The sequence below is a fragment of the Acomys russatus genome, chromosome 18 (genome assembly GCF_903995435.1).
Source record: "Acomys russatus chromosome 18, mAcoRus1.1, whole genome shotgun sequence".
NCBI lineage: Eukaryota > Metazoa > Chordata > Mammalia > Rodentia > Muridae > Acomys > Acomys russatus.
In genome coordinates this window covers 22,880,281-22,890,290 of record NC_067154.1, presented here as the reverse complement: position 1 = coordinate 22,890,290, position 10,010 = coordinate 22,880,281, and the positions used below count along the sequence as shown (strand labels likewise).

At 43.0% G+C, this 10,010-nt stretch overlaps 1 pseudogene; it reads right to left on the bottom strand.

The window, feature by feature from the left end:
• Positions 1 to 278: 278 nt before the first annotated feature.
• LOC127202017 (adenosylhomocysteinase-like) lies at positions 279 to 5,491 on the bottom strand (annotated as a pseudogene).
• Positions 5,492 to 10,010: the final 4,519 nt, after the last annotated feature.

The following is a 10,010-nucleotide window of genomic DNA, read 5'->3' as shown; positions in this document are numbered from 1 at the left end:
ACTAGCAGCATCCAGCCTCAGGATCTCAAGACTTCTGAGCTCACTTCCTCCATGGATGGTTACAAGGTACCTCTACCTTGACTGGAGTCTCTCAGTTCCCCTTGCCATACCTGGAACTGTATGAGGGGTACAACAGAAGCCAAAGACAGAGTGACCAGTCCCAGTGGGGGACAAACACTGGAGAAGCAACTGTAAAGTTAGTGGCATTTGGTCTTGGGAAAGAGAGGTAAGGCCTGGAAAAAGGATAGCATCTGGAAGGTGAATGAAAGCCCCAGATCTCAACATAAGTTGTGATCAGGCTTGAAGAGGTGGTCAGCAGGCATGCCCAGGTACTGGGCCTGCTTCTCAGTCATCTTGGTCAGCTTCACATTCAGCTTGCCCAGTGTGCATCAGCCACTGCCTCCTCCAGCTTTTTAGGCAGGACATAAATCCCAACAGGGTATTTATCTATTGTGTCCACTGGTCAATCTGTGCCGTCACCTGGTTTGTGAAGGAGTTGCTCACCGCAAAGCTGGGATGGCCCATGGCGCAACCCAGGTTGACCAGCTAGCCTTCAGCCAGCAAGATGATACGGCACCCATTCTTTAGCCAGGAGTTGTCCACCCAGGCCTTGATGGTCACCTTCTCCACAGCACTCTCGTTGAGCCACTTGACATCAATCTCCACACAGACATGTCAAGTGTTACACACAACGGCATCATCCTTCATTTCTTCAAAGTGCCAGCCAAGGATAATATCAACCCAGCATACAATAGTAACAAAGATGTTGCCCTCTTTACAGGCTTCATCCCTGGTGGTCACATCATCGCCCTCCAAGGCAGCTTGCAGTGCATTGGTGAGTCAATCTCAGTGATGATGATTCTTGCACCAACCCCACCCCCCCCCCACAGAGCCTAAGCACAACCTGTGGCCACATCAACATGACCGGCTACCACCACCACCTTCCCACAATCATTATACCTATGGTTTGTTTGATGCCATCTGTGAGGGACTCCCAGTAGCCACAGAGGTTGTCAAACTTGCTCTTGGTGACAGAATTGTTAACATTGATGGCAGACACCTCCAGTATCCCACTATCCATCATCTTGTAGAAGTTGTGGATCTCAGTTTATGGTCTTCTCAGAGATGCCTATGATGCCTGACAGAAGCGTGGTTATTTGGTGTGGATGAGGTTAATAAAGCCACCACCATCACCCAGAAGCATATTGAGGTGTCAATCCTTGAAGTGCAATGTCTGCTCGATGTACCATAGATTCTCCTCATCTGTTTCACCCTTCAGTAATTGTCTTATTTTGTTACTTATTTATCCTAAGTGTTAGATATTTCATACTTTCTGATAAAAGACAGAGATGTACCAGAGAATATGTTATTAAGAAAGCCTGACTTACCAGACTGGAGGAGACATGTCTCAGAGATTAAAAGAAGTGGCTGTTCCTTCAGAAAACTCAAATTTGGGTCTGAGTATCCACATTGAGCAGCTCACAGACATCTGTAAATCCATCTCCAGGGCATCTGAAATTCTGTTCTGGCCCATGGTAAACACATGGGCACACATACACATAAGGAAAAATAAAATGAAAGGGGGCCTGACAGCACACACCTTCAAGCCCAGAACTTCAGAGGCAGCAGCAGATATATTTCTGTGAATTTGAAGCCAACATCATCCTTATAGTGACTTCCAGAACAGCCAGGGCTACATAATGATACCTTGTCTCAAACAAAACAAAACAAAACACAAACTGAGAATGAGAGACAGAGAGAGACAGAGACAGAATTTGCCATGAAGCCAAAAGGGCAACAACAACAATGTAACAATGGGGAATCTATATCTTAGTGTGAAAAACAAAAAAACAAAAAACAAAGGACAAGGAAATTACCTGTCTGTTGTCCATGTATATTTTGGAAGGGAAGAGAAAGAAATAGACAGAAGGGACTTTTGAAAGAAGCTTTAACTGGTGGAACTTAGCTGAACACACAGAGTAAAAGGGATAAGACTTGAGTTAGACTGGAACAGAATACTCCCACCTAGGGTAACAAGAGCCACAGGGGCTAAAAGGAAGGAAGGAATTCTATGATGTACTCACGGTCTTGCATCAGAGAATCCTGAAGTGGTTATGTTAGTAGGTAAACAAAATGAACTTGGAAGAGGGGAGAATAATACTGGAATCTACCAGGACCAGATCAGTTGTTGAAAAGAAGGTAGGAGATGATGGTGATGTGTATCAAAGTAGAGCCAGTGAAGATTGAAAAAAAAATACACATATTTAAAGATTAAAGGTGGCACAACTGAAAGGGCATAGAAATGGGTTGAATATAAGATATGAGGTAAATAGGGAATCCAGAAAGCCAATGAAAATTATATATAGCATATATATGTATGTGTCTGTGTACACACATATGAGTTATATTTCCCCTTCTGAAAGAGTTCTGTACATACAAATACCATGCATACAAATTTCAATTTTTGTCTGACTCATTGAGATTCTATGACCATCCTCAACTATTCCTCTTCAAAATATCCAGATAATATGCAACTATACATGCATAGACTAAAGCAATGTCTTATATAGTTAGGTCCCCAGCAAAAATGTTATAACTTCATTCTTTTATCTATCAGTGAACATCTATTATTATTTTCTCCCTGCCAGTGTTGGTCTAGACATTGATAACAAAAAAGATGAATGAATCGGAAAGAGATCTTGTCCTTAAATAGTCTTCAGCATAGAAGAGTAGAAAAACAATAGAAGAGGGAGGAGGGAGGGAGGGGACAGGAAGAGAGGAAGGAAGGAAGGGAGGGAGGGAGGGAGGAAGGAAGGAAATTACAGCCTAATATGATCAAGGAAATGCACCATCAAGGAGGAGCACATACAGGGAGCACTAATGCAGGGAGTGGGGAGACTGGTTCTCCAGTGCCTCTAAAGCATATTTTCCTCAGGCCTCTCCTAGGAGTGGCTGTGTTCCTTCATCTTACCTTACTCCCCCTTTTCATGGAGTTTTCTACAGCAAAAGACTGTTTCTTATTTATAACAGAACCTTGCACAGTAGGTGCTCAGTGAGATGGATGGCTGAATAGATGGATGGATGGTGGGTGAAATGAGTAGGATAAAAATGGATATTGACCTGACCTCAAAGGATTGAGGAAGAATGGCCATCAATTCATGGAAATCACCAGGTAAATAGTGCTTTATGGTGAAAAGGATTTATTGAGAAGGCACTGGATTAAATGGACCATTGGTTCAATTTTGTTTTGTGGAGTTTGACCCTTATCAGTTGATTCTTGTTGTTTAGTATTTATTGAGCCAGATTTTCTCTGCTCTTAAGCTACTCCCCAGGAGAAGGTTAGGCACTTCTGGAAAGTGCATTAACTCTTTCAAGCCACCAGGGTGCTATTCAGTGAATTACTTTTCAGTAATTAAAGATGCTGTAACACAAAAACACAATGTGCTGGGAAATGGAGAGCTAATCTCTCTGCCTGCCTTCCCTAGCTGCCTATTTCTGATTACTGAAGAGATAGGGTGCAAATATGGGTGGATTACACAATGACAGTCGGCCTGGTTTCACATAAGAGCCTGCAGTATTCTCTTCCTAAAGCCTATGCATTTCTCACATTAGAGAACAAAGATTAGCGGGATCAAGTGACTAAACCACTTAACGACTTTAATCCTTATTCCTGCACAAATTCACTCTGTGCTTTTATACTTATCTCCTTCAAATTCTTCACTTTTCTCCACCCCTCTCAGTGCATTTGTAGGATGATAATAGCTGTTGTGCACACCACACAACCAATATCTCTAATCTTTTCTCTTCTAATTTATACATATATATTCTTTTAATATATAATTTTCTCTTCATACATACATATATATACAGAGAGAGAGACAGAGACAGAGACAGAGAGAGGGAGGGAGGGAGAGCTGGGTTTGAATAACTGCTTGTCTTTTCCTGATGTCAATGGAGAAACTTGACATCACTCATTAAGCAGAGCCATCCAGTCTCCTCTCCTTTCCTTGGCCCTCAAAAGCCAGCTGTATTCATTTTCCAGTTTCAAAAATCTTTGCAGCTAGTTTGCATCTTTAATTACTCTGGGCATGGGGCTTGTTTTATATGACTTATAACAAGCAGTTTTGCCCTTAGTTCATTTAAGTAAAATCATCCCTGGTTTGAGCCAAGACATATTCAATATACAATTACCTGGTGGGTCAAGGCTCTGCCATTTTGTCATTTTTACTGGCATTTTCTCCATTATTGCTAAGTACTGAGCAGTAGAAGCTGTCAGAGCCACATGGCTGGTCTGAAACTTAATTTTCCTAAATTGCACAATTCCTCAGAAACAGCTAACCCCCCCTAGGCACAGTCCCTTGACAAGGGGCAAACAGGGTTAAATTTCAAACTGAGTTATACAGAGAGCAATGGGAGGAAGGAAGCAATTAAGCAGAACTTGGGTGTGCTGGGGAATGAGACTTTTAGAGACAATGCAGAATTCTCTGTGAAAGTCACTGCTTGAAAGCCTTTGAGTGGTAAGTAGTTTTAAATCATGTAGTGGTATGGCAAAGAGAATCAGTCAAGGCAAGGACAAGAGAACTGAATATTATATAAAAGACAAGGTTCTACACATTATTATGTGCATTATTTCATTAACTCTGATAATAAGCCTTTAAGATAGATATTGTGTGTATATACATATATATATATATGAAAACCCAGGTAGAACATTTAGCAGACTAAGTCAGGATAACATAGCTAGCAAGTGGGGCAGTTTCATTCAAGCATAGCTTTTCTGAATCTGTGCATAATGATCTTTGCACTCACCCACTCTTGAAGTACTTTAAAAGCAGTTTTCTTGGAGCAAAGGACGAGTAGTCTAACATTATAGTCTCTCTGATTCAAAGAACCGAGAAGTGAGAGAGGAATACAAAATGCCCAGAATTAACCTCTGCTGCCTCTAACCCATTATCCGCAGAGCTACTCATCCGCTTCCTGCCGTGGCTCCAGGTGATCTCAGAGAAGCATCCCCTTGGTCCCTTCCTATTCCGGGTAACATCCTAACTCCCCCACACTTCCTTCTCATGAAGAGAAGCCCTTTGAAGTCCAATAAGCTACCCGGTCTCTACCACCAGGAGAATCTGAGAAAACACAAATCAGCTTAGCCTCATGCTGTGCTTTAGCCTCAAAGACAGACTGCAGCAGCTTCTAAAAGAAAAAGAGCAGAACAAGACTACTGATTATCTCAAGTCAGGGTGTCTGAGTAATCAAACCAAACCTGGGAGAACATTAAAATGTAAATGAAAATGCTAATTGTTTACGGATAACCTAACAATTTTTTTTTTCTGACCTCGCTCTTCTCTTTCTCTCCTCTTTCACCACTTCTCACCCTCTTTCTGGCACATACACCACTGTATTGCAAAGGCTTGAGAGTGCTTCGGCTGTGTTTTATTACCTTGACATTAGGTATTTCTGTTTTCAGTGGCGTGGGGTTGGAACTGTAGACCATGGATTCATAGCCCCTTGTAACCCACTGGAATGTATAGACTGACTAAACATTTCTCTATTCCTCTTTAGAAGACATCGCTTACTCGGGATGCGAGAAAAACACGGGTGCACATAATTCTGCACCATGGCTAGTAGCCACAAGTTGTCTCACCATCCATTCCCTTGCATGAGGCCTGTTCTACCTTGGTAAACACCTTGACCAAAAGCAACATGGAAAGGAAAGATTTTTCATCTTGCATTTTTACAGTCCACTATCATGGTAGAAAACCAAAGCAGGAACTTGGAACAGAAACCACGGAGGAACACTGCTTACTGGCTTCTCTCTGGCTATAAGAAAGCCCAGCAGTCTTTCTTATACAACCCAGGACCAGCATGGCACTGCCCACAACAGGATGAAGCTTTCTATAATGATCGGCAATTTAAAAAAAAATGCTCCCACATGGATCTGGACAGGGGGGCAGGAGAGAGCTGTACAAACTACTGCACCAACCAAAGACAATGCATGCAGTAGCCTAGACTCCCTGTTCAGATCAAGCCAATGGACAGCTCATTCTCCATGGTTATGTGGGTGAGAGCAAGGACTCCCTCTCATATGAACTCTGGTGCCCTCAATTTGCTCACTTCCCCTTGGTGGGGAGACCTGGCAGTGCACAAAAATGCTCCCACAGACATGCCCATAGACCAATGGGATCCAGGCCCCCCATTTGAGACTACCTCTGACATCCAAATGAGAATCAACTCTGTGCTGTCAAGTTGACAGCTGAAGCTAGCCAGGAGGGTGCCACAACCTGACTTTACTTTATAGGAGCAATGAGTCAACCCATTCATCCACTGTGTTCACTGAGGAATTCACCACATGAAAGCTGAGGTGTGGCTTCTGTCTCAGCTTCTCGGGAGAAATCTTGAAAGTCTTGCAATTGCCCCATGATAGAAGTGTCTGTTTTTCATGATGGGACCTCAGACCATGCATGAGAGTCTGAGCTAAAGAGATGGTAGAAGATGCGATCGACCACAGAGGGATACTTATGACAGGAGCCAGTTATACCAGAAAGAAAAGCTGTGTGATTAGAGAATTAAAGGTTTGGGACATGGGAAGAATTGTGGAGTTCTAGGGAAAGGAGAAAGATCATAGATGGCAGCAGAAACTCAATCCATCATGCAGGTCAAACAAAACTTTAAATGTTGCTATACATTGAAACTGGGATACATTTCCTGGGCTGCAGCATTCTGAATTGCCACCTACTATGACAGTCCCAGACTCTATTCCATGTGGCCCTTTCTTTGTCTATCCCTGATCTGGTTCTTTATGCTATAAGAAAGCAATTCTTGTAGGTATTATGTACTTGTAGCTATTATAAGTTCTTGGACTTGACCTTCAAAATCATTGAACCCGAAAGACTCCATGGACCCAAATTTGTGGCTGGTTGGTTTGGAATGAGGTCTGCCCTCAAGGATGTTAAGAGAGCCTGAGTAGTAGGGAGGACCCTGTCCTGAAACTTGAGATTTCCTGAACATAATTTAAATCTACTCCTCTGTGTCTTTTCTCCCTTTTCCATTTCTGCTTCATCACAACACTATTTAGTGCCTGAAATGTGTCACTTCCACACTTGTTCTAGAGGCCAAAGATAAGAACCTTTTATTTATGGATTGTTTCTGCATCTGACAAAAGAATATGGTTTGTGTGCTGGTGCCTGCATGGAGTCTTCATTCCTAGTTCTAGTCCCTTTGGTGAGGAAAAATACTCTGCAGGCTATTCAAAGAGAAACCTGGACACCAATTCAGCCGGAGGAAAAAAAAAAAAAAAAAAAAAAAGCTATGGCTTACATCCTGCCTTCAAAATGTGCTAGGGTAATGGTGGCAAAGAATGTGTGGGAGTGGCCAACCAATGTCTGGTTTAACTTGAGGCCAATGACATGAGAAGGAACCCATGTCCTACACTTCCTGGATGGCCAAGAACAGCAGACTGGACAGCCCAGAGACCTAGGGTAGGACCCAACAAGAATAAATAAATAAATAAATAAATAAATAAATAAATAAATAGTATTTCTAATGGTATTCTGTTATACTCACAGAGTGGTGTCTTGTCCAGTAGTCATTAGAGAGGCTCTCTCTGGCAGTCTATGAAGCCAATGAAGAGACCCCCTAACCAGACCTTCTGTGGCGAAGAGTCTAAATCTGAGGTCTCCATCAGATCCATGAAGAAGAGGGGAATGAAAAACTGTAGGAGTCAGAGGGAATGGAGGACACCAGGAGAACATGGCTCACTGAATCAACCAAAGAGGACTCACATGAGCTCACAGAGACTGAAACAGCAAGGATAGGGCCTGCATGCATCTGCACCAGGCCATCTATATATGTGTTGTGGTTGTGAACTTGGTGTGTTTGTAGGACTCCTAACAGCAGGAGCAGGTCTGCCTCCGACTCTTTTGCCTGACCTTGGGGCTGTTTTCCTCCTATTGTGTTGGCTTGTCCAGCCTCAATATGAGGGCTTTCTCTTGTCTTATTGTGTCTTGTTTTGTCCTATTTGATATTTTTCCTTTTTTTTAATTTAATTTTTTTTATTAATTTATTCTTGTTACATCTCAATGTTTATCCCATCCCTTATATCTTTTTTTTTTTTTTTTTTTTTTTTTTTTTTTCCCTGTTGGAGGTCTGGTCCCTTCTGAAGAGAAACAGAAGGGGAAGGGGTCTGCAGAAGAGGCAAAGTGGGGAGAATCTGGGAGGCGTGGAGGGAGCAGAAAATGTAGCCTGGATATATTGTATGAGAAAAGAATCTGTTCTCAATAAGAAAGAAAGAAAAAAAGAAAGTGATTAGACGGCTCAAGTAATGATGGATGATTTTCTTTGCCAACACATCAGGAAGCTTCTGCTAACGTGAGATGTCCCTGAGTGAAAGAGAAGCAGGGTCAGAGTTTTACAAGGTGAGAGGAGAGGAGTTGATCTCCTGAAGTCCTAAGGAGGTGGAGGTAGCAGCTCCAAAACTCCAAATTAGAATGTCACTCAACCGTTGATACAGCCACATCCCTCAAAGTAGCACATGGCTGTCAAAGGATGGTTTTTGCAGACTTTGTGATTTGTAGGCTTGTTAGGCTCTGAAGATCAGGGCCACAGCACAAATGAAGGTCTGGAGAGAACAGGGATACGGTCAAAGTCAAAAGGAACTGGGCACCTTTTTCATATTTGCTGTAATCTTTTCAAATTCTGTGCAGCAGGTGTCTACATCCAGACACTTAATAGACGAAATCCTCTGGGCCCTTTGCAGCTCACTCCTCATGCCAGCAAGTATAGACTCATTGGTATTGCAGCATAGGACTAGGACATCCCTCATGAGACTGAGAGAGGGCCCACCCAGCACACCTGTGTGGCACATAAAAAGATGTATGACTGGTCTTCTGGGACACACAGTTGTGACATAGAGTGCCTTGGAGCCTTAGAACTGTGCCTGTCAGATGCCAGGCATTCTAACCATTGGGACAGTGGTTTTGCTTCTCTCTCTCTCTCTCTCTCTCTCTCTCTCTCTCTCTCTCTCTCTCTCTCTCTCCCCCCCCCCCCGTATTTCTTTCCCTGTATTTCAGGGGGCTGGTGGCTATCACAATGGCAAGAATACTACTCACCGTCACCCTGCACCTCCTCTAGTCTCCAGTGCCCTCAAGGCAACTTCCTCTCCCTGGACAATCAGGGCAGGCATGCTTACTGAGTTGTCAGGGGATCGTGGAGTGCTAAGCACCCTTGAACATCCCTAAATACTTGTTCTCCTTGGTTTCCTTTCTTTTTGTGAGAAACAATCAACCCCCTATGCACCATGTCAGATTCATCTTCCATATAGGAAAATGGGAGAACGGAGGAAATTTTAAGTCTTTGTAAAGCAAGATTGAAAGGAATTAACCAAAAGCTTGGTATTCTCAAATGCTACATGGAATCTCAAATGTCTGTATTGCTACTGCGCCTTTCCTAGTGCGGTAGAAAAGTCCTTGGAGCAAAGGTCAAATGACCTTGAGTTCAGCTTCACGCTCCCCTAATTAGCAGTGTGACCCCTGTCAGGTCTTATGGCCTCTGTAGCTCTGGGCTTCGCTTCTATGAAATGTACAAATGACCTTTGAGGCCCTTTGCAGCTCAGAGTTTTCCTGATAAAGAAAATGCAGAGGCAGACACACGTCCCCAGGGAGGAGGACAAAGGACCAGAAGTCCAACATGAAAGGATGAGCAGGAGAAAGGTGGCCCTTGATGTGTGGCTGCCGGAAAAGAGAATCAAATCTGCTTTTGTTCATAAGGGACTGCCATGTCTGGAAGTGACCCTGAACACTTCGGCACCAAAAAATACATTAAATATCTGAGAACTGCTATTATTTTAAGTGGTAAAATAAGCACTACACTAGAGTGCAGATTAAATTCAAACCCTGATTGGTTATGCTGTCCTTGACGGTGATCTGTTAAGCAGTGCTTGAGTAGGCATGACCAGCACAGAGAAAGAAAGAAGAAATAGAGAAATGGAGCAGGATAAATCTAGAGAGGTCATTTCA